This window comes from Ornithodoros turicata, chromosome 1, assembly GCF_037126465.1.
Source record: "Ornithodoros turicata isolate Travis chromosome 1, ASM3712646v1, whole genome shotgun sequence".
Lineage (NCBI taxonomy): Eukaryota > Metazoa > Arthropoda > Arachnida > Ixodida > Argasidae > Ornithodoros > Ornithodoros turicata.
The window spans coordinates 197,705,403-197,729,858 of NC_088201.1; the positions used below are offsets into that span (position 1 = coordinate 197,705,403).

The window sequence follows — 24,456 nt, forward strand, 5'->3', positions numbered from 1 at the left end:
AAGAAAACATCAGCTATCCAGAAGATCCCGTCTTTTTCGAGAAACCTTTAGCGACAGCACTAAAACAAAAGTAGAACTTGTCACTTAGTATGCACAGATAGCACCACTAATCTACTCCTAGGAGGTAAAGGTCAATCTCGAACACCTCAAACTTCTGTGGCGTTACGTCAACGACACCGCTTCTGTCAGCGCCGTCCGTGGAGACGGCCTCCATGAAATGCGATATATATATATAGGTCGAGGGAAGTACAAAAGTCAAACGGACACGAAGTTTTACAGTTGTTGAAGGAAAAAGACGCGGACAACAGATTTTAGGGAAGTTACAAACACTAGCTCATTTAATGGGCAGAAATTAAAAGTTGAATGAGAAACGGGGTCGTCGTTTGGACAGTGGCACTGTCTTCGTCAGGGCAAAAGATGCGCTGGGGGTTACAGATTGCTTAAATAGGTTTGGTGTGTGACGTCATCATCAGTACAAGGCACGCCACAGGCGGTTGTCGGTGAGTCAGCTACGGGAATATTCCAGAAGGTCAAGTCCGGGTGGTGAGGTCATTCTCCTTTGGTCCCTCTCCAGGGAAAAACACTCTCCCCACTTGGGGAAAAATATTCCTAGGCAGGGTGTGTGCTGCTTCGGACTTTGCTGAACAAAAAAAAAAAAGAAAGGAAAGAAAGGAACGGAAAGAAAGAAGCTCAACTAGGCGGCCAGATTTCTTACCGTTGACAGTGCTCCGAGATCTTCGTTAATGGTTGATTGGAATTTGTGAATGAGATGGGATTCGCGTTGTTCTCTGCACCGATCTGAGCTAAAATTTGACTGGAGAATTAAAAGTGACACATTATTTAGGGAATGACCTGGTTGTTTGAAATGACGAGAGACTGGGAGGTTTCGCCTTTTTGTAACGTCAGACCGGTGGTTGTTGAACCTGATCCGAAATGATGTTTTAGTCTGACCTACGTATTCTGCTTGGCACATGTTGCACTGAATGACATAAATGACGTTAGATGAATTACAGTCAACGTCACCATTAATTTTGACGGAAAAATTAGAATTTGTGCTTTTAAGTACTTGGGCACTTTGAATTAATATGCATATTTGACACCTGCGACCATCGCACGGGCGGCAACCGGTTCCTGGATGTGCTAGCTTGCTAACATTAGAGCTAACTAGATTATCGTGCAGGTTGCGTGCGCGCCTGTACGTAACCCGCGGTGGCTGAGGGAAAATTTGTCCCATGCGCTCTGATTGGAGAAGGATGCTGTGGTGACAGTTTAGTATACTGTTAACGCCTGGAATATTGCTGCTAAATGTTAAAATGAGGTTTACGGAACTATTATCAATCATGCGTTTGTGGTTTTGGAACAGGGCTTTGCGATCTACTTTGCGGGCTCTGTTTAGTGCGTCGTCAACCAAATTAGGTGGAAATTGGCGATCGATGAATCTTTGTTTAAGTTCAGCTAGATTGCTGCTCAGGTCGTCGCTACTGGAACAGATATGCCTGTACCGGATATGGCTGTAAGGGATGGCAAGTTTAGTATGACGCGGGTGACAACTGTTAAATGCTAGGTACTGTTGAGAGTCCGTAGGTTTACGGAACAGGTTTGTGGACAAGACTCCGTTGGTTAACTTCACCTGTACATCTAAGAAGTTGACAGTGAAAGCGGAATACGAATGGGTGAACTTGATGGCCGGATGTGCTTGGTTAAAGTCGCCGATAAATGTGATTAGGTTATCTTCTGAGTGTGGCCACACCATAAAGATGTCGTCGAGGAAACGATTGTAAAGCGTGGGCTTCTTTACGCGCTTGGACAGAAATTCCTCCTCTAGAGCTACCATAAAATATTTGCGTAGTTTGGTGCCATTTTTGTACCCATAGACGTGCCATTGACTTGCAAGTAGTGCTTACCGTCGAATTCAAAGTTGTTATTTTTGAGAATAAGATTGAGAAATGTGGATAGGACACACGGGTCATAGGGGGTATCTGAATATTTTCAAAACGCCCTTTCAGCTGCAGCAATGCCATCTTCGTGGGGGATGTTGGTATACAGAGATGAAACGTCTAGCGTAACTAGCAGACTGGAAGGAGGAGCGTCACATTTACTTAATATTTGAAGAAAGTGATTAATGTAGGATCGTAGTTGCGGAGGTATATCTTTGAGAAGGTGGTCTACAAAGCTTGAGATGACCTCAGTAGCTGTACCGTTGCATGAAACTATGGGGCGCCCTGGATTTCGAGGTTTATGGATTTTAGGGAGCATGGTAAAACCTGCCCGCTATGGGGTTTTTGGGGAGTAGGTAGTCGTACAGGGTGGTATCTATCATTTTTCTTGCCTTCAGACTGCGGATAACATCTGCTGTAATTTGCTCCGTAGGGTCAGTGTCGAGGAGTTTGTAAAATGATGTGCACGATAGTTGTCGAAGACCTTCGTTAACATAATTGTTTTTGTCCATTACCACGATTGCACCGCCTTTATCAGCTTTTTTGATGACTAAGTCGCTACGACTCTGAAGATCAGAAAGGCTGCGCTGTTCAGCTGGCTTTAGATTTGGTTTCGATTTCCGGTTGGATGACTCATTGTAGGCGTTAATGATATCCTTCTGAACCGCACTTATGTACATGTCCAGAGCCTTTTCACGGTTAGCCTCTGGCGTAAAGTTGGATGGCGGTTTGAAAGGGTGGGGATCCGACTTAGGCTTATCATGAAAGTGTTAAAGATTGAGAACGAAGAGGAGAATGGGGGCGCGGGGGTCTCGCGCTTTGTTTTTTTTTGCTTGTAGGCTGAGCTACGGTTCAGTTCAGTTCTAGTAAAGTCAGCTGGTGGTATCGGGTCTGGTCTCCTTTGTCTACATTAGTTTTGGTCCGTCGAGCCGTATATCATCGTCGATCCAGCCATGAATCGAGACCAGAAGGCCCGAGGCATCGTCCGCGCCGCCGTTACGAGGCTCATTCATCGGCTCATTCATTCAAGCTCTCTCCAGTAGTGATGAGCCGTCGCTCCCCGATGTCGAAGATACGGCGCGTCTCCTTGAGCAGAAGTCTAGGGAGCTCAAGGATCTCGACACAACCGTTCAAGCAGGAATAAGCGACGAGCAGTTCGAGGAAGATTTCACAGCGGCCAGTCGGTATCAGGACGACATCTGCCTCGCGGTTTCCAAGGCCCAATGCCTCATGCGAAGCTCTGCGGTTGCTCCCACAGCTTTCTCAGATCAACGGCCGCAAACTGCACCTTCAATAGCCGCCGGTAGCCATCAGTCAGCCACGGTTCGGTCCGTCGTTCTTCCCAAGTTGCACGTGCCTGCATTCTCGGGCAAGGTGGATGATTGGCAGGGATTTTGGGACCACTACCGGACAACGATTCATGAGTGTGCTTCCCTGCCAAATATAGAGAAGTTTAAATATCTTCTCTCTTATCTGTCCGGACCTGCTAGGCGAGCCATCGAATGGATTGGGATTTCAGATTCCAATTACGATACGGCCATCAGTACACTGCAACAAAGATTCGGACGACAGGCAGCACTCGTGGACGCACACATCGACAAGCTCTTAAGTCTTCATCCTGTAGCAGCTGCGAAGGACGTCGAGAAGCTGAGGGATCTCTACGACTCAATCAAGTTCAGAACGGGCTGCCTCAACAACCTCGGCGTTCCCCAATCAACTTACGCGGTGATACTGCATCGCGTTGTGATGCGCTGCCTTCCTGAGGACCTGGCCGTCGAGTTTCGGCAACGGCAGATCGAGCGCGCTGAGTCGACCGGCCCCACCACCGGGTCCACTGCCTCACAGTCTGTTACGAGCGACATCCTTACCGCAGAACGGATCAAAGCCGTCGAAGACGTAATGAAGTTTTTGTTGTAGTCACATAGAAAGTCGAGAAGACTGCCGCCTCGCCCATCGCAAGCCTCTCGCACGTGAATCTTCAGACTCCTTCAGTGATGCTCCCCCGACAGCCTTGTCCTTAACCGCACGATCGACACCGACAAGCAGTCCTCCACGGAGTTGCCCGCTATGCAACAGCACTGCCCATGGGATAACGGAATGTCAAGCCACGCTTCCTCCGTCTGAGAAGCGAAGGCTTCTCGCGGCCAATCGCTGTTGCTTCAAATGCGGCAAACGCAACCATTTAGCGCGGGAATGTCACTCGTCGAGATCACTCACATGCATGACATGTCGTGGGCACCACCTTTCACTGCTTCACGACATTCAACCAAGCCGTCCTGATCGCTCTCCGGCTGCCGTCAACGCCGTCCATACCCCCGACCCGGGATCACAGGTCCAGGTTCCCAACCGGGTGCACCGAGACAGTTCAAGCGCATCCAATTCACCGGTGACCACAGCAGCGTGCCTCCGACGAACTCAGTTTGTTTTGTTGCAAACTGCTCGAGCTTTCGCCATCGGAAACACCGGCACTAGTCTTGTTCGGGTGCTCTTCGACACTGGTAGCCATCGTTCCTATATCCGTCAAGACGTCGCCACACAGCTCCAATGCCCAGTTCTTGGCACGGAGAGCATAACCGTATACACCTTTGGGCGTAGCAAGACTCCAACAACGTACCATTGTCGGAGGGTAGCCCTGACGCTCAGGAGCCAGTACCATCCAGAAACAATTACTTTCGAGCCACTAGAAGTTCCTGAGGTCTGTGCGGTTACCAATCACTCCTTGGACGCAACACTCTAGAATGAGATGCACGACCTGGGTCTGAACATCGCCGATGCATCGTCTCCCGCAGACCCCGTCGATGCGGTCATCAGCATTCTGATTGGGTCGGACGTTTACTGGACGATGGTAACCGGCAGCATTCGACGTCTCCGACCGGATCTAACAGCTGTGGAAACCTGTTTCGGATGGGTGATTCACGGATCCTATCCTCACTCCACATCTGCTCCGTCTACAGTAGTCACGGCACTCTCGCTTGCGTGCGGGCCAATAGAACCCTGTGACCTCGACCCAGCTGAGATGTGGAAGCTGGACACCCTTGGAATCACTGACCTTGTCGACGGGAAAACTTAGAGTCACCCAGCGCAACAACAGTTCGAAGATTATGTCACGTTTCAGGGAGACCGGTACCAGGTACCACTCCTCATCAAGCCCTCTCTCTCATCAAGATCTCCTAAAGCAGTACCACGACACGATTTCCGAATATTTCCTCGAAGGCCACGCAGAGAAAGCCCCGGATGTACCTCAGGAGAACCTCAACTATCTTCCTCACCATGCTGTAATCCGGAAGGAAGCAGCGACAACAAATGTTCGCGTGGTATTCGACGCTTCGTCACACGTCAGCGGTGCCCCATCGTTAAACCAAGTACTGCAGAAGGGGCCCAACATCAACGCAGACTTACTGCTTCAGTTGGTGTCCTTCCGTTGTTATCCTATCATTCTCACCGCGGATATCCGGAAAGCGTACCTGCAGATTTTAATTCGTCCCGAAGACCGCGACGCATTGCGTTTTCTGTGGCCAGAAGACCTTCCATGTCCAGAAAACCCATACCCCCAGATCCAGGAATGGAGAATGACGCGTGTCCCCTTTGGAGCCGCATCTAGTCCGTTTCTCCTAGCCGCCACACTCCGTCACCACTTCGATAGTGTACAACATAAATACCCAGCGGCTACAGAGCGCGTTCTACGTAGACGACCTCATCGTAGGAGCCACATCAGAAGAAGAGGCGCTTCAGATTTATCGTGAGGCAGTCACGATGCTGCAAGAAGCTGGCATGGACCTCCGCAAGTGGTGCTCCAACTCGCCGACCCTCAGCCGTCAATTCTGCCAAGACGGCATCGCGTACGATACAGTGAGCAGTCAGGATACGATGAAGGTCTTCGGGTTGCACTGGCATCGTCCCACCGACGAAGTTACGTTCACTATGAATGGCATCTCGTCCTATCTCGCCAACCAGCCCATCACGAAGCGCACCATTCTTTACGGCGTGGCACGGATATTCGATCCACTCGGATATCTCTCACCGTTCACAATACGAGCCCGCTTAGTCTTCCAGTCGTTATGGGCACGCGATCAAGGATGGGATGATGCATTGCAAGCCCCGCACCTCATGCAGTGGGCGGACTGGTGTTCTGAGCTACCGCTCTTAAACTCGATACGTCTGCCGCGCCTTCTGCCTTCGTCGTCGACTTCATCGGACGGCAACGACGAGATCCACGTGTTCGCTGACGCCAGCCCCCGCGCGTATGGAGCTGCAATCTATCTACGCACGTTCGATCCACAGGAACAGTGGACCGCATCCCTTCTCCTTGCCAATGCACGTGTAGCACCGGTCAATAGTGTCTCTCTTCCGCGCCTGGAACTCCTCGCGTGCCTCATCGCTGTGCGGCTGGCTGCACATGCACGAAAGATGCCACTACTCTCTCCGCTGCGTACGGAGTTCTGGACAGACTTCACCGTCGCACTCCACTAGATCACAAGCGCACAGTCCCGGACACCTGTCTTCGTTCAAAACCGTGTGAACGAAATTCGCCGGTTGACAACAGACTCCGCATGGCACCATTGTAAGAGCCGGGACAACCCAGCAGATCTTCTAACTCGCGGGATTTCTGCTCATCGCCTACAGAACGAGTCTCTCTGGTGGCATGGACCTCCATGGTTGTCTCAGCCCCGCGATAACTGGCATTCCGAGTGGTCCGATCGTCCTCCGTCGCCACCACCAAGCAATGAGGACGCTCCTCTACCATCGATGTGCAACGCTGCATCAGCAGTACGTCCTCCGCCTGTGTTCAGCTTAGATCATTACGGCACCCTCAGCCAAATGCTTCGAGTCACTGCATGGGTTGCCAGGTTCATCAAGAACGCCCATCCCAGAAAATCACACAACCGCGGCCCGTTAACTGCATCCGAGATCGCCGAAGCGGAGCTATACTGGATTCGGCAAGTCCAAGAGGAAGTCTTTCACGAAACCCTCGCACTTCTTCGTCGTGCCGATCCACTGCCCCGCTCCTCACGACTCGCGGCACTGCGGCCTTTCCTGGACAACGACCAGATCCTGCGTGTCGGGGGTCGACTAGCTGAGCTTCTTGATTCAGACAGCTTGAAACATCCTATCATCTTACCAAACACGCACCTGTTCACGCATCACACCGTGATGCACACACATGTACGCTTGTGCCACGCAGGGGTCCAGACGACGCTACTTGACCTGCGCAGTCGCTTTTGGATCCTGAAGGGGCGTCAGGCAGTGAAGTGTGTCGTCGCTAGGTGCCTCGTATGCCGCCGCATGAAGCTTCGACCAGAGCACGCTCCATTCGCTCCACTTCCGCGTGACCGTATAACCGAGTCCGGCCCATTCCATGTCATCGGCGTGGATTTCTGTGGCCCCCTTTATGTCAAGCAGGGTCCAACTGTCACGAAGAGTTACGTCGCACTTTTTACGTGCGCCGTCACACGAGCCGTCCACCTGGAACTTGGTAGCGACATGACCACTTCTTCGTTCCTGCTCGCCTTTCGGCGCTTCATCGCGCGACGCGGCGTTCCATCCGTAGTCTATTCGGACAACGCCCGGACCTTCCAAAGATGCGCCGGTGTTCTCGCTCTCCTGCCCGCCGAGGATGTGCAAAACTTTGCCGCCAACCTTCGCATCACCTGGAAGTTCAATGTTCCCTACGCACCTTGGTGGGGCGGATGGTGGGAGCGGATGATTCGGACCATGAAAAGCGCACTGAAGGTCTCACTTGGACGAACGCGTCAGACCTTTGAAGGGCTCACCACGTTGCTCCACGAAATTGAAGCGGTGATAAATAGTAGGATGCCAACCGGTGTGAGTTCTGATCCCAACGAAGCGCCACCAATTACGCCCTCGCACTTCTTAACCGGCGGCAGATCAATCCAGCTCCCGGCATCCCCAGAAGAGGAGCAGGTTGGGACGACGACGCTGCACAGGCTCAGGGAAGAGCAGCTGCAAGCTATCGCGATGTTTTGGCGGCGATGGAAGAGAGAGTACCTCCTCCAGCTGCGCTCCACTCACGAAAGTTCCCGCGGTGACCCAACGGGGTTGAAGGCGGGTGATGTAGTCATCGTGGGAGATGACTCAACACCACAGCTCCTCTGGAAAACGGCAATCGTAACCGCCAGCCACCCAGGTCGAGACGGCGTCGCAAGAGCATTCACGCTAAGACTGCCGAACAAACGACATATCGTGCGCCCTGCGCAGCGGCTCTACCTACCCGAAGCTAGCGTGGATCCTGGCCCCGGGGAGGATGTTAAAGATTGAGAACGAAGAGGAGAATGGGGGCGCGGGGGTCTCGCGCTTTGGTTTTTTCGCTTGTAGGCTGAGCGACGGTTCAGTTCAGTTCTAGTAAAGTCAGCTGGTGGTATTGGGTCTGGTCTCCTTTGTCTACAGAAAGTATTCCTTTAGATGTAGACGACGGGCGAAATTATCTAGATATAGATGAAATTGGTATTCATTTATTTTACTGTTATTGGGGCAGAATGAGAGCCCACGGCTAAGTAGTGAGACCTCTGAATCGGCAAGTGTGTGGGACGATAGGTTAGCGACATTATGGGACTTTTCGGTTAACGCACGTGCAGGTGAGGTTGCAATAGTGGAATCTGCTCTTTTGGCAAGAATTTGCTGATCTAGCGATGGCGTAGAAGTGGTGCATGTACTCTTAATATGGTCACACTCCTCAACTGGTGCACTTCGTTCAAGGGTAACTAGTGCATTAACGTTGTCCCTGACTAATTTTCTTCGTTTAGCATTGAACATTGCCTCTTCCCTGTCTTTGGCGTACTGTACTAATTCCGCCTGATGGCTGTCGCTTAAGATGGATTTATAATCGATAATTTTTGCCTGCTGGGATGATTGGTCTATAGCTTCTTCACAGTGGGATAGTAGCACGTCGATTAACGCGGTAGAAGGATTTTTGAGGACCTCGTCCCACTTGTACTGATGTGTAGAGTTTAGGGGAAATGTGGGTTTAAGGTTAATGGTGAGACCCTTAGGAATTTTTTCCTGATCTTTATAGAGTTGTAAAGTGGCGCGATGGGAATCATAGCGGACTGGTTTATCGGTTAGCTTACGAAGTTCAAAGAAAGCTCGTGTACTTGGGGGAGTTTCGCATGGGAGTTTCACATGGGGGAGTTTGACTAATCGCCGGTGAGCGTACCTCTTCCCATTTTAAATGGAACAAGGTTTACCACGGTGAAAGATGAAAATCACTGAAAGGGTTAGCCAGCTGTAGGACTCGAACCCGCATCTTCTGGATTGCCTGTCCAGGGCTCTACCAATTGAGCTAAGCTAACACGCCTTCTCAGCGACTTCCAGGGTCTACCACACTCATGACCAACGGTGAGGGAAGACGGGTCAGCCTGTCGATTTGTTCGCTAAATCCCTTGAGCGCGAGCAAGCATTTTTCTGCCGCGTTAGGTCCCAAATAGCCATCTACGCCCATTATTTTCCCATCACAACTTCTCACTAGCACTGCTATACGAGCTCATCCTGTGCACACTCGAGGCGTCCTTAACGAGTGCATCCTTTTCCAGTATGCTTTCCGTGTCCCACACCGCGAAATAGGGGTGGGGATGCATGTACTGTATCTTGGTGAAGGAGGTGCTCCCCCCACTTTTGGCATTTCGAGAATTACTTCGTTTACGTCTAGACACAGACGTTCGTGCTGCTCTAACGCCCCTCTCGTCCTGTAGCCGCTCGTGCATTTCTCACAACAAAAATAGTCACCTTGTCCCATGAACGTGCTAAATTTTCTGATTCCATAGAAATGCTCCCTAACCTCGAGCAGGTGGACTTTATCCAGATAGAGCGTGCAGGGAATCCGCCCGGTAGATATAGAACTCGTCTGCTCGTCGAACACGTAGATGTACACGGAGATCTTGTTTTTTCTCCCCCACAGGGAAATGTCTTCGTAAGTGACTGGGAAGCAGGGCGGCCAGTACGTTACACGCGTCTCCGGATTCAAAGGATTCATGTATTTGTGGTATCTGACATAATCGTTTGGGTTGTTCCTCAAAGGATGCAAGAGTGCCAGCTCGCTATACTTGAAACACTCGTTTTCGTGATTCTGTGGAAGTTTGACGTTTGTGAGAGTCTTTGTTTTTCCCTTTAATTTCCCATTTCGGGAAGCTCGATCGTGCACCCAATCCACTTTGGTTTTAAGCGCGTTAGTTTTAAGTCGACACATTGGACCGTCGTTCGAGGTGAAACAAGATCCTTCTCTCGCATAGTTTTCTACCCGTTGCGAGGACTCTGCGATGGCAGCATTTATCGCGCCTTCGATTTCTTGGCGAGTATGAACCACTCTCATGTGAAGGTTCACGTGAAGGAGATGAGAAGTCAATCCGTCGGCTCCATCCTTAATCATGAGCGCTTTCGAGCACAGACAAAATTTGAAAGGCATGAAATAAGCTTCGAGGACGCGCGTGATTACTGGAACTATGCTCGTTGGATAGAGTCGCAAATCGTTGACGTTGTCGTCGTGCGGGGAACTGAGAAGCCTGTACCTAGTAGCCGTTCCATCAAATGCCTCATCTGTGACAAAAAAAGGAAGGAATCGTCTCTCCGTGACAGAGGGATGATTCTCTATGGCGTGTTCTCTAATTCAACGATTCTACGACCCTGGACAGGCCCATCTTCGTTTCGAAATTCTGGGCTTGCATCTGGTGTTTCATCTCTAATCCTACCAGACAGAGGAATGATATCTGCATTCGACTGATCCCCTTTCCACATGAGCAATTCGTCTGCATTGTCATGCCCATCTAGGGGTTCGTCGTCGTCCGTCTCACTTAATACGAAAGGCGGACTGCTAACTCTGTCGTCGTCGTCATCTGAAAGGACGACTGTGCTGTTACCGAGATTCTCTATTCTAGCTTCGTGCTCTCTTTCTACGGCCACGAGCATGACATCGATGGGGTCGTACTGGCATACGAGACAGCATGGCACTGCGATCGAACAAAATCAGTACGAGATTCCCCCTCATGAAACAATGCTAACTTTTCCCTTCAGTTGAGGAACGCTTGAGATTAATGGTGATGAGAGAGGTTGGGATGAGTCCCTGTGTGCTTAGTGACATGCGATGACAGCGGCTATTGGTTCCTGAAAAAAAACAATGCCATACACAGAATACACTCACAGCAGAACCGGTCAACTTACATTTTGGTCCACGAAACGACTAAAGTCGTGGATGGATGCCCCTCATGGCCTTTCGATCAATCGCCGTAGAACCAGCGCACCTTTTAAAGTCGCTACACCGCTCTCCTCCTCCTCGCATTGCGACGGTGTCGTCTGTACTTTGCCCACCCCGCCTTCCGTCTTTCGCGCCTTTTTGCGATGTCGCATATGACAATGATACCATCGTCGTTGAATAAAACGTTACACTAATGCCAAGCTAACACTCTGGGCCGGCTTCTATATGGCGACGAGAATACCCAGAGTGGGATTCGAACTCAGGATCCTTCTCCGACACGGGACGCGATACACTAACCACTAGTCTAATTCGTGCTGCGTGTTGCTTTTCTTATCGCGGGGTTCGTGTCTAAACACGTCCAAACATGTTCAAACAGGTCAAAACATGTTCAAACTCGTTAAATGACGTCTAGGAGAGGGAAAGAGAGGAACTAGTGTGTGCAGGGACGACTTCGACGGTTCGCCCGTGCCTGAACAAGTAAAAACATGTTCAAACACGTCTTAACAAGTTGAAACACGTTCAATGACGTCATAGAGAGTGAGAGGAAAAGCTTTACTATAGATGCCGGAGCGAACGTTAGTAGTAATGAATGACCACAACTATCCGGAAACGCTACAAGGCTTCTGGACGCCATTAATTAGCAATTAGAGCTAATTGGGACCCCCCACATTGATCAGCATCATCCACCTGCATCAGGTTTCTTGGCTGGGTTTTTCTCCTTCACACAGAGTCATAACATAATTTCTGACACTAATGACTTTAATAAATATATTTTCACTTATACCTTTGTGTATGGCTATCCTTTGCATGTAAACAGCCTACTGCACACATGTTGTAGCTAAAAAAATACGATTGAAGTCGGCCCACGTATGGCCAAAGAAGTCGACCCAGGCTGAAAAACATGAGCTGGTAAGCGCGCACGCAGCCCTCCGTCGCCGCGCCACCCATCGGTAAGCACCTCCACCCGAGCGCCGCCCGGCGGGTGCGGGAAAAAATACGCGACGCAAGTCTGCCAAGGCTCAAAAATGTCGAAAGAAGTCTGCACAGGCTGAAAAATGTGAGAGGGTAAGCGTGCAGCAGCCCTCCCCCCGCATATAAGCACTGGACAACCCTCCGCACACGCGCCGCGTGGGGAGAAATACGCGCAAGGCTCAGGGGCAGGGGTGCCGTAGTTTCACCCCCGTGGTCCTTCTCACCCCCCTCCAACTACTCTCATCACTCCTTAACCAAGTTTCGCTCAAAGCAATCAAAGAGTACTTGTCAATGGTAGCACGCAGAAACGAATTTATGTCATCAAAATTCTTTCTCAGGCTTCTAGCGTTGAAATGAATTAAAGAAAATCCATGGTAGAAGTTTTAATTGCCCGCGACAGCACTATACACACCAAAAGTGACCAATCACATAGATACGATCTTAGCAAGATCCGCAGCACATTTCACGCGTATAACAGGGCTATCTGTTGAATTCCGCACTTTGATATCACAGATCCGTCCAAACGAACCTCCAACCGTGTGACTTCGCAGCATCTCTTGCTTTAGCAAACAACTTTTTATTATCTGGGGATAGATGGTCATTAAAGTAGATAGGACATCTGACGTAATCCACGTAAAACGTACGATAATGTTTCTTTCATTCGCTTTGTTAAAAACTGGGACACGATTGACAGCATCAATGTCAGATTCAAGAATCTGGACATTAATTTTTTCGCCAATGGTCTGAACAATCTTTAGACAGTCCTCACCCTGTGTCACAGGCATCCCCTTGATTTCAATGTTGTATAATATCAAATACTGCTCCAGCTCGCCAACCCGCCGAGATAACTCAGCATTTGCCTTCTTCAATTTCGAGTTTTCACTGAGTACCGCTTCCAACTTTTTTTGTGTCTCGTTAAATTTTTCATTCATGAAAACTATACCCTTCGTCACTTCTTCCATCTGAGCTAACACAGTTGAGTTTGCCGTCATGAAAATTTCCGTTGATTCCCGAATAGCTTGCATTAACTGGGCCTTCATGTTTTTAATTTATTTTTCAAGCTCGATGTTAGTAGGCATTGTCAAGACACAGTCGCAAGAGCCAGGACTTAGCAAGAAGAAACAGGAATAGCAATTACCCAACCTGATAACAAACAAGCAGGCGTTATAGTCCTGAATACCAGGAGCAGTCCTGGCTCTACAGTGAAGTGCTCAAAGAATGGATCTCAGAAGCAGGCTGACAAGCTTATATGGCAACGATGACTGTTCGCAGCGACGTCTGATGTTATAGCTGACTTCTAATCGCACGTGCCGATGGTGTAGATGATATGCAGACACGCTCAGTTCACCGTAGGAAGACAACGAGGATAGGTTCCGTTCAGACGACATTAACCTGATAACAACCAAGCAGACGTTATAGTCTTGAATACCAGGAGCAGTCCTGGCTCTACAGCGAAGTGCTTAAACGAATCAATAAAATACAAACACAACACAAATACAATAGCAAATGCAATAATACAAACATAAAATGCTGACCGTGTGGGGAACATCAGGGGATTCAACCACCTCAGGAAAAAGATTTGCAGGGATACGGGAAGAGATGTACGGGGGCTGCAGGGATGCAGGCGCCATTCCAAGTAGTAGTCAAGTAGTTCTGTCATGTATCGCTTCCATGAAATACACCAGAGTGAAGTACACACATCCTGTGAAGTCGAGGGGGAAGCTTGCCTGCATTTTCTCGACAGGTATTCAATATTGGAGATATATTCTATCTTTATCTCTCTTCTATATATCTCTATATTCCACCTGGTGATATTCTATACGTTGAGATACTCTGATCGAGTTTGTAGTAGCACATAACTCCCAAGTCTTGTATTCTGGGCGCGAACCTGTCAACATGATGAATCACTCAATCTTCACATTAATATTTTGCTATTCTAGCAACCGTATTATACAAAAATCAGACATGATGTGAAAATTCAGTCCAGCGTTGAACTGCGCAAATTCCCCAACCACTCTGCCTCTCACCTGAATAATGGAAAGGCTGGCCACAGGCAGACGCAAAAATACTCCAAAAACCGGGAGATGACTTTACTGGACAAAAAAGAGAACTCCGACTTAACATAACAAAATAACAAATTTTACTTGCGCGCGACGAGAGAGAGAGAAATACATGATGACGATGATATGCGCGCGACGGGGACCGCACTCGCCAGACACGCATTGTCATCCCCTATGTCAAAGGTGTTTCTGAATCTATCTGCCGGGCTTTATTTCCGTTGGATATCAGGACTATGTTCAAACCGCATGTTAAACTTCGAAGTGTTATATCGAAACCGAAGGACCCCGTCCCCCCCGGAAGACCAATCTGGAGCAGTCTACAAAGTACACTGCCAAGACTCTGACACGTGCTACATTGGTGAGGCAGGCAGAAAACGGAACATTCGTTTCAAAGAACATAAACGGGACATAAAGAGCGCGACCAACGCCACACGGTTCAAGACGGAGCTTACAGAGCATTGTTGGGACACGTGACATTGTTTCGACTTCGACAACGCGGTGACCTTGGTTCACGAACAAAGATGGGGACCCAGGAAGCTGCTAGGCTCTTGGCACATACGTGGTGACCCCTCGGATTGTAACATAAACCGTGGCCCCCTTCCCGAACAATACTGCCATCTCCTTAAATAGCGACCGGTTGTATAATCTGTCATTCAGTTTGGCACTGATGATGTCCGTCGCATGACGGACGAAACGTCTGAGTAAAACTTGTTATTTTGTTATGTTAAGTCGGAGTTCTGTACTTTTTTGTACAAGCAGACAAGCACATTCGAAAAACGGGTGGAAGAAAAAACAGATTTATATGTTCAATGACACAGCAACATGCAGGCGACACTGTTTTAAGATATTCTAAGCCTGTGCATTTGTACAGGGTCGGCCACACTTAAAAGTATCGCGGGAGCGCATGACCTGCAAGTATGCCAGCGCCGCACAGCGGATGCTCCTGGGTTTGAGACAACGCGCCTGACGAACGTTCGCCACCTCTCGGTTGGGTCCGTCATTGCTCTCATATCACTGGCAGGCGGGGTGACCAACCTGCTGTTGCTATTCTATCGATGTTTTGATCAGTGCGTGGCTCGCCGTAATCTCTGTCTTATCGGAATCGAGGAGTAAAAGTAAAATATTACGGCGCCCCACGCACTGATCAAAACATCGCCAGCAGAGATTGAATAGCAACAGCAGGTGGATCTCCCCTCGCTGGGTCTCCACGTCCGCCAGTGTTACGAGAGCAATGACGGACCCAACCGGGAGGTGGCGAACATTCGCTAGGCGCGAGGTCTCAAACCCAGGAGCATCCGTTACGTGGCGCTGGCGTTCTTGCAGGTCATGCGGTCCCGCGATACTTTTAAGTGTGGCCGACCCTGTACGACCTACGCGCATGTGCACTTTTGTGCGGGTGGCGAATGCCACACAGCACGTTATCACGTATCTTCAACGACGAAGCATTCCGAAAGCACATCAAGCATAAAGCGTAGACCCTTAGACCAGTGATGGGCAAAGTACATCAAAATTATACTTAAAGTAAAGTACTAAGTAGCTGGTATCATTAGTACTTCAAGTACAGTGCAAAGTACCCAATTCAAAATGTACTTCAAGTAAAGTACAAAGTACTACGCAAAGTACTTAAGTACTCATCAAGTATATTGGCAATTTAATTTGTATCACTTTGCATTTCACTGTTTAGTATCCGTGTCTTGCCTTTTTTGGCAAAACCTTAGCGAGCATTCTTGACAAATACTCTGAAGCCATAAAGTCCTAGTTTAAGTGCTACCTCGCGAATATGGACTAAATCAGATGGCATAATTTGCAGTAACATGTAGAGAGGTAATCAATCAGCTGTGCTGTGATTATGCAAAATAGTATTATACCCGAGTGACCCAAGATCACCCGCCTAGTGTGGTGTTGCGGTAGAAATCCTCTCCTATAACAGGCTAGGAAATTTCAAGGGGAAAAAAGCACGAGCCAACAGCGATTATATATTTCTGGGCATTCCTAGCTGCTTTTTGAAATACCATGTTTCAAAAAAGAATATGAAGAAAGTTAAAAAAATATGAAGCACAATCTAAGCCTTCATTTTTACACAACGTCGAATGTTCACCATGTAATCCAATCACACATTGTGATATAGAATGATTATTAATTGCCAATGAAGGAAATAATATAAAAAAACGAGTAGAACCTTGCATTAGGAGAACGGAAATGACAACAGACCAAGTCATTGTGCTGCCGGTTGCAGTGTCATAATGTGTGCCTGTCTTTGCATTCCATTCATTTTACATAATCATAGAAGCGATAATATTTTTCCAACATTTCAAGCATCTCAACAATAGATTTGCTTCAACAAATATGCTCTTTAAAAGCACCAAAATCCTTTTTTGGTATAATGTCAGACTGGGACTGTTGGTACTGCATCCCACTAAAAGCGCTAAAGTGATGGCAAGAAGACGAAAACACACAGATAGCGCTATCTGTGTGTTTTCCTTTTCTTGTTGTCATTTTAGCGCTTTTAGTAGGGTGCATTTTTTATAATCTTTTGTGATTTTTTGTCTGGGGCCCAATTTTGGGTACTTGAGTACTTGATGGGAAAGTACTCGGAAAAAAGTACTTTAAGTACAGTAAAAGGTACACGATTTAAAATGTACTTAAAGTAAAGTACAAGTACACAGAAATGTACTTGAAGTACTACTTGAGTACTTGGATGGGTAGAAATCCAGCGAACCGGTAGAGATGTAGGAAGGGAATTGCCTCAGGACAGAAGCCGCCGATATTTCGAACAGAGACTGTTCTTCTTCTGGGCACCGTCCTCATCATTGGCATGGTATTTAAAGGGTTAGGTGTGACGTGTTTAAAGGTTCATGCGAATTGCGGGTCAACAGCCCGGAGGGAAGAAAGGGTCCATACGGGCTTCTACGGCCGGAGTGAATGGCCGCTTTGTTAGAGTGTGGAGGGGATTATGTGAACGTAGTGATCTAGGCTACAGACCGGTTACAGAAAAATGGAAGGTTCACGAACACGTGGACGAAACGGGACAACAGGCAAGAATTGGCAAGCATAGCGAAAGATAAGGAGGTTAGTGGTTACGTGGGGAAAATACCAGAACGAGCAAAGTTTTTTTAAATATATATTTGTAATACAAAGCTGTGGCATGCAATAAAGAGAGCAGAAAGCAGTGGCCATGCAGAACATAACAGATGATAATGGAAGTAGAAGGGAAAAGCATATTTTATTTGTGAAGTGTTTCTAGGGTGCCTTATGATTTGTTGATACCGGACGGGTGAAGAGCGTTGAACTTGTATATGAGATAAGACTCCCTATAACGTCTGTCACGTGTGGATCTAAACCCGGTTTCTAGAATATATAGTTTAATGTTGTCAAAATTGTGACCAGGAACGTTAAAGTGTTCGGCGACTGCTTTGGGGAGTTTGTTGGACGTGTCGGTTCTGTGTCCGGTAAGGCGGTTGTTCATTTGTTCGCCGGTTTCACCAATGTATTGCATAGAGCAGTCGCCGCATTCAATGCAGTATATGACATTGGAGCTTGTACATGTGAATACTTGGTTAACGGGGGTGGGCGTAATTGCTCGCAGTGCTTTTGATGGAGTTAGCGTGTTGAACGTGCTTGCATGTTTTGCAGCGCGGGAGGTTGCAGGGTCGTGTTCCCGTGTACGGGGTGCTCGTTTTGCTGATTTTGGCATTGACCAAGGAGTCTGCTAGGTTTCTTGCGCGTCGGTATGTCACCTGTATGGGATTTGTGGATATGTTCCTAAGTCGGTCACTGCTTTGGAGGAGGGGCTCGTGCTTCTGTAGAATGGCTTTGATGTTTGGAAGTGCGTTGGAATATCTTGTGATTTGAATATTTGGCACGCGTCAGGATTTTTTCGGTTTTCCAGAACCTCGTTTCGATCGAGTGTGAGTGCCTTGCGACGGAATTCGGTTAGGAGAGAGTCTGGATAGTCCCTTTGGGCAAGTGTACTGCAGAGTTCGTCAAGCTTCTCAGCGTAATCTGTGTCGTTTGAACAAATTCTGCGTAGTCTTACACTCTGCCCATTAGGAATTCCAACGTTACAGTGACGCTGGTGGTGACTCTTGAAGTCAAGGTATTGTTGTTTGTCAGTTGGCTTTTTGTACAGGGTTGTGGTGAGGTTGCCATTGTCTAGTGATATTGTGGTGTCGAGGAAGTTAATTAAGTGAGTTGACTGTTGTGATGTGAACTTTATGTTGCTATGCGCGGTGTTCAGTAGATCTACGAACTTTTGAAATTCATATTCCCCGTGTTCCCATCTTATCAGTATATCATCGATGTATCAAAGGTACACAGTGGGTTTTAATGAGACGGCGCTGAGAACTTTGTTTTCTAAGAACCCCATGAAAATATTTGCGTATGTGGGTGCAACAGGTGTGCCCATACTTGTACCGTGTACTTGTAGGTAGTATTCGCCATTGAACTCGAAGTAGTTCAGTTTAAGGACCAAGTCCATTAGAGCGAGTATGGTTTCCGTGTCTTTTCTGATGTTTGTTGTAGAAAGAGTATTGCAGGGGGCTGTGATTCCGTCGTTGTGTGGGATGTTAGTATACAGTGATGTCACATCCAGCGTGGCTAGTATTGTGTCCCTACCAAATGTACGAGTGTTGTTTATATCTCTGATTATTCTGAGGAGGTGGGGTGTGTCTTGTACATACGATGGCAGTGTTGTCGGAATATGGTTTAAATAGTGGTCCAGGAATTTCGAGAGTCTTTCTGTTGGTGTGTTGTTATTAGGTACAATTGGCCTGCCGGGGATGTCAGCCGTATATAGCTCGTTGGCGTGTACCTTGTGAATTTTGGGCAGTAAATAGAAACGACCTGCACCGGTGTTTGATCGGGTGAGATATCTGAGGTCTTCACATGTGATAAGCTTTCGTTCGTGGAGGTCCTGTATGGTATGGGTTATTAGCGCCGTGTACTCCTTTGTTGGGTCATGGTCCAGTTTGAGGTAGTGTTGCGTATTGTTGAGTTGCCTATGAGCTTCAGAAATATATTTATCTGTGGGCCAGATGACGATACTCCCACCCTGATCTGCGGGCTTGATAATGATATCATCTCTGTTAGCTAGCGCTTTGATGATGTTGCGCTGTGTTTTAGTGAGGTTGTGACCACGCGAGCTTTGGTAAATACCGCGAAGGATGTCGTTGCTTACTTGTTTAATGTACAGGTCTAATGCGGGTTCTCGGGTGATTTGGTGTCCAGGTTGATGGTAGCCGGAGGTCGTTGTTGTTTTCTTGTGTTGTATCAGCGAATAATCGTCTAAGGCGTAGCCATCTCGCGAAGTCTGATATGTCTTTGTGGATTTCGTATTCGTTAACAGAATTGAGTGTAGGGCAGAATGTTAACCCCCTACAGAGGACTTGTAGTTCGTCGCTGGTTAGAGAGCGTGATATATCTATTACGGTGCTGGCGTCAGCGTTTTCTCGGGGTGGCCCAGCGATATTGCGGAGAGTTGTGGTTGTGGTGCTGGAAATGATTTGTTCGGCTGCTGCGTGTGTTGTGTTAGTGGGTCTGGTATCCGTGTCGTTGTTGGAATTAGGTTTTCCGAGTTTTGGGTGTTCCTTGTTAGCTAGCTCGCGGTTGAGTTGTTGAATGTGTAGTTCGAGAGTGTTTGCCTCCGCGTCGGTGAGACTGATATTGTTTATATGGGCCTGGATCGTAGCGAGTTGCGCGTGGCGCTGTTTCTTTAATATTTCTAGAAGCGTACGGGCTGTGTTGCTAAGGGCTGATGCCCACTCTAGCTCTAGTTCAGGTGTCAGTTTCCTAATGCAGGAACTGTTTTAGGGGTGAGGTCTTTAGGTACTGTGTTGTGAGCCAGGTGGTGGGTGTAGATCCGTAGATGATGTAGGTATCGGCTATGTTTCTCCATGAGTTTCCGCATTCATAGAAAGTGCGTTGACTGCATGGTAGGCTGGTGATTAGATAGTCAACGGTGTTTTCCGCGTGATGTGCGCGTGCGTCGTGTCTGTGGGGTCGGTGGCTGTGGGGTCAGTGGCTGTGGAGACTCGCTGTGTTCCTCGATGTCATCTGTCTGTGTTTGCGTGCTTGTGGTCTTCCGTGTCACAGTTTGCGTGAACTTTGTGTGTGTGCGGGTTGTGTTTGGAGTGTTGTCGTTTGCCGCGTGTGTATGCGTGGGTTCTGGAATTTTCCCCACGTAACCAATGACCTCCTTATCTTTCGCTATGCTTGCAAATTCTTGCCTGTTGTCCCGTTTCGTCCACGTGTCCGTGAACCTCCCATTTTTCTGTACCCCGTCTGGAGCCTAGATCCTGGGTCACTACGAGGATCGGTCGCTGCGAGGAGGGAGCCTAAATCACTACGTCCACATAATCCCCTCCACACTCTAACAAAGCGGCCATTCACTCCGGCCGTAGAAGCCCGTACGGACCCTTTCTTCTCTAGGGGCTGTTGACCCACAATTCGCATGAACCTTTAAACACGTCACACCTAACCCTTTAAATACCATGCCAATGATGAGGACGGTGCCCAGAAGAAGAACAGTCTCTGTTCGAAATATCGGCGGCTTCTGTCCTGAGGCAACTCCCTTCCTACATCTCTACCGGTTCGCTGGATTTCTACCCATCTTCATTGGATAACTGTTGTTTGAACACCAGGCACTAACAACCACATCGAGGTCAACGTTGCAAAAACTAACAATGCTTGGTTTACCTGTAAAACAAACTTTACACTCTTCCGCTACATGTGAAGTGCTGAAATACCTCGGGTTAGTTGTGTCCGTGATCTTGGAGGCTGCTCCGAAGCCATACTGACGTCCCATGATCATGTCGCCGCAGTATGTCGTTCTGCTCTTCGGACACTGGGCTACTTAACTGACACGTGTCAAGTTTTTGGAACTCCCTCGGTTTTTGTTAAACTCTAGAAGACGCTCGTTTTACCACAACTAGAATATGCATCTGTTGCATGGAACGCTTTATGCCTTAGTGTGAAAAATCGCCTCGAAGCTGTTCAGAAACGTGCGCTTCACTTTGTTCCAACTCCGGGGTATCCCTGTCTTTGATTCGTTCGACTACCCGACTCTCTGAAACCACTTTCGACTCCTCCCCCTAACATCGCGGTGTCAAATTGCTGATTCCACGTTCATTTACATGTGTGCGTTGTCAGCTCCCCATTCTTGCTAGGCCGCATAAATTTCCGCTAGTCTTGTGGTCCCCTCGCAATACCCCGTCATTTTATGTACAGAAAACTATACCATATGATCCACTGACACGCTGCCAAATTTCGGAAAATACATGTTCGTCCTTATATCCTATTTTTTCCTCATACGCCGAATTTAAAAGTGATATGCATATTATTTACCTTAACTTTTGGTGCCTTCATCTGCTTCTTTGCTCTAGCTGCCTTCACTATTACTATTTAGTAACATTTGCTTCTCACCATTCCACTGTCTCATGTTTTGTTTCAAATATTGCGCCTCTTCCCCAATTGCCGTTTCCCTCTATTATGTTCCTCATATGTACATCCTTTGTATGCATGCTCATTCTTTCCCACCTTCATCCGTTTGAATATTGCATTTTTGCATTTGCATTTCACATATAACGTCGTTTTTTCTATCTTTGTCAGGTGCGGCCACCAAGTCCGTGTATTGAAGATAACCGAAACAACCCTATTGCGGATGGGAACCTGGAGTGTGTGGCAGATACAGAGATAAAATGGAGGCCGAAAGGAATAAGCAAATTGGTGAAACTTGGTGAAGTCGGAGCAAATTACAGAATAGTCAGTAGAAGGTTCATGTTGAAAGATTACACCTTCGAGCTAGAGGTTACTGCCGAGGACCAGGCTGGAAAGCCGCATCTGGCGGGTGCGCTACGCCTGTGCCCCGGTCGCAATGACGATAACCTGGAATGGCCATTCAATACGCCGTACACGATAACCCTCTGCACTGTAAAAAAATACTGTGATTTCTACGGGCGTTTAGTAGTATCTGACGACGGCGTGTTACCGTAATCACAAATACTGCGAAAACTACGTAAAACGGTGGCGCCATCATCATGCGCCGGCCAAAAGCTTCAATGCGGAGGCAAGGCCAAGCCAAGTACGGGTCATTGCCGTCATTCACAACAGCTAGAGTCACTAAATAAGCGTAGCTTATTTAGTGACTCTAACAACAGCCGGACGCCGAACATCGTGCGCGGACGATCGTTGAGGAAGAAGGACGAAGTGGTCGTTGTAAATCTCGTGAATGCACGTAGCCAGGTAAGCACATTTCTGTTCGCACATCCTGTTCTTTGCGATTTGAGCGTGGTGCACCGTATGCCTTGTTTTTGTTGAACTTATGGGACACCAGTAAATCGTGGCGTTTGCTGTGAGGCTTCTCCCTAGTTTCAGATCTCCGTGTGTCATGCGTCCTGGCTCGTAGGGTGATCAAGGCGCTCTTATTGTAATGTATCGTCGCGGAAGGTGCCCTTGTGTTTTTAACACTCTGATGGGCTACGTTGACCACTGTAGACATGTACATGAAGCGAGCAGAATACCGTGTTGTCATGCATTATGTGTGTACACGGCGGCCAACTATGCAACACTCAGATGTCACATTTTGGGACGTTACAAGAACACATCAGGACGGTCGCCTCGAATCGATTTGCTCTCCAAAACCACGAAAGTATGTCACGTCCATTCGTGCTCGCGTCAGTTCACTACGAATATAGAGATAGTGTCACATATGAAGCAGCACATACGAGAGGGTCATGATCAGATGTCCTTATGAACGCTGCCAGAAGAAGTTCCGTGCCGTCTTCGCGTTTTGTGTGCACCTTCATATGTTCTGCCATTGAAAAAATAAAACAGTGAGTATAATCTCCTTTCTCTTTGCAGTGTTTCGATGCCAGAGCTGACTGATGGGTGCACATGGCTCCTTCGAATGTTCTTCCTTTGAAAAAATAAACAGTGAGTATAACTGCATGTCAAATGCCCTGCTCCCTGTAACAGTTTCCTTTCTCTTTGCAGTGTTTTGATGCCAGAGCTGACTGATGGGTGCACGTGGTTCCTTCGAATGTTCTTCCTTTGAAAAAATAAACGGTGAGTATAACTGCATGTTAATTGCCCTGCTCCCTGTAACAGTTTCCTTTCTCTTTGCAGAGTTTTGACGCCAGAGCTGACTGATGGGTGCACATGGTTCCTTCGAATGTTCTTCCTTTGAAAAAATAAACGGTGAGTATAACTGCATGTTAATTGCCCTGCTCCCTGTAACAGTTTCCTTTCTCTTTGCAGAGTTTTGACGCCAGAGCTGACTGATGGGTGCACATGGTTCCTTCGAATGTTCTTCCTTTGAAAAAATAAACGGTGAGTATAACTGCATGTCAATTGCCCTGCTCCCTGTAACAATTTCCTTTCTCTTTGCAGGGTTTTGATGCCAGAGGTGATTGGCGCATTTTCATCACTATGTACATAGAAAATAAATCCCGATGTGACAAACATCACAATGTGTTACGCATGGTCATTACTTAAACTGCTCTCATTGCTACGACTGTATGTAGAAAAAAAAAAAAAAGATGGGCTCCAGGGATGGGCACAGCACGATAAGGGTACACTACATATGCCAGTTAAAATTACTGGCCAATGCAGTTTTTTTAACGACCACAGCACAGTAATGCTACACGGCGTATGCCTGTTAAAATTACTGGCCAATGCAGTATTTTTCACGGGCACAACTTATACGGGGCCACCGTAAAAAAAACGGCCAATGTTTGGCAGCCAACTTTCCTTGCATTTGCCCGTTTTTTTTACGGTGAAATTTTTTACAGTCTGCCACCCTCATGACGAAGACTATAGCATCCCGGTAACTGCTGTATTCGGCACCCATACCCGTACTTCCTATGTGAGACCACAGGGTGGCAGTAATCCTGGTGTTGCGTTCTTCCTCATACCGCTTGAAGGAGTTCAAGGGCACCACTATATAATCGACGATGCCATTTGCTTGTCATTGAAGTTGCACGCTTCAGTTCAATAATACACTATAAGACGATGCATGAAAAAGTGAAATATGATATGCTGAGTACGACACTTTAATTGTAACCTCTTGTAGTGTTGCAGAACGCACGTGTGGTCTGCGCTACACCAGTGTTGTAGACATCTAGAAACACATAAACAGAACACATTTGGGTAATCCACAATGACGGTACATGGGCAACCGATGTAAAGGCAGGCAGTAGGGTTCGGAATCCCGAGCCGTTTTACATTCCCGTGATTTCGGAATTTCGAAATGTGGATCCCGGAATTCCGGGACGGGATCGGGATTTTTTTC

At 47.8% G+C, this 24,456-nt stretch overlaps 1 long non-coding RNA gene across 3 annotated transcripts in view; it reads left to right on the top strand.

Moving 5' to 3' along the window:
• LOC135378928 (uncharacterized) overlaps positions 1 to 23,928 on the top strand; it is a 68,082-nt gene extending 44,154 nt beyond the window's left edge. Inside the window, exons 3-8 of one of the 3 annotated variants that reach the window (XR_010418641.1) lie at positions 21,777 to 22,409; positions 23,028 to 23,099; positions 23,160 to 23,231; positions 23,292 to 23,363; positions 23,424 to 23,495; positions 23,556 to 23,926. This is a non-coding gene — a long non-coding RNA (uncharacterized LOC135378928). Of the gene's footprint in view, positions 1 to 21,776; positions 23,100 to 23,159; positions 23,232 to 23,291; positions 23,364 to 23,423; positions 23,496 to 23,555 lie in introns of all 3 variants that reach the window. The other 2 variants (XR_010418640.1, XR_010418642.1) reach the window with 2 other exon arrangements.
• Positions 23,929 to 24,456: the final 528 nt, after the last annotated feature.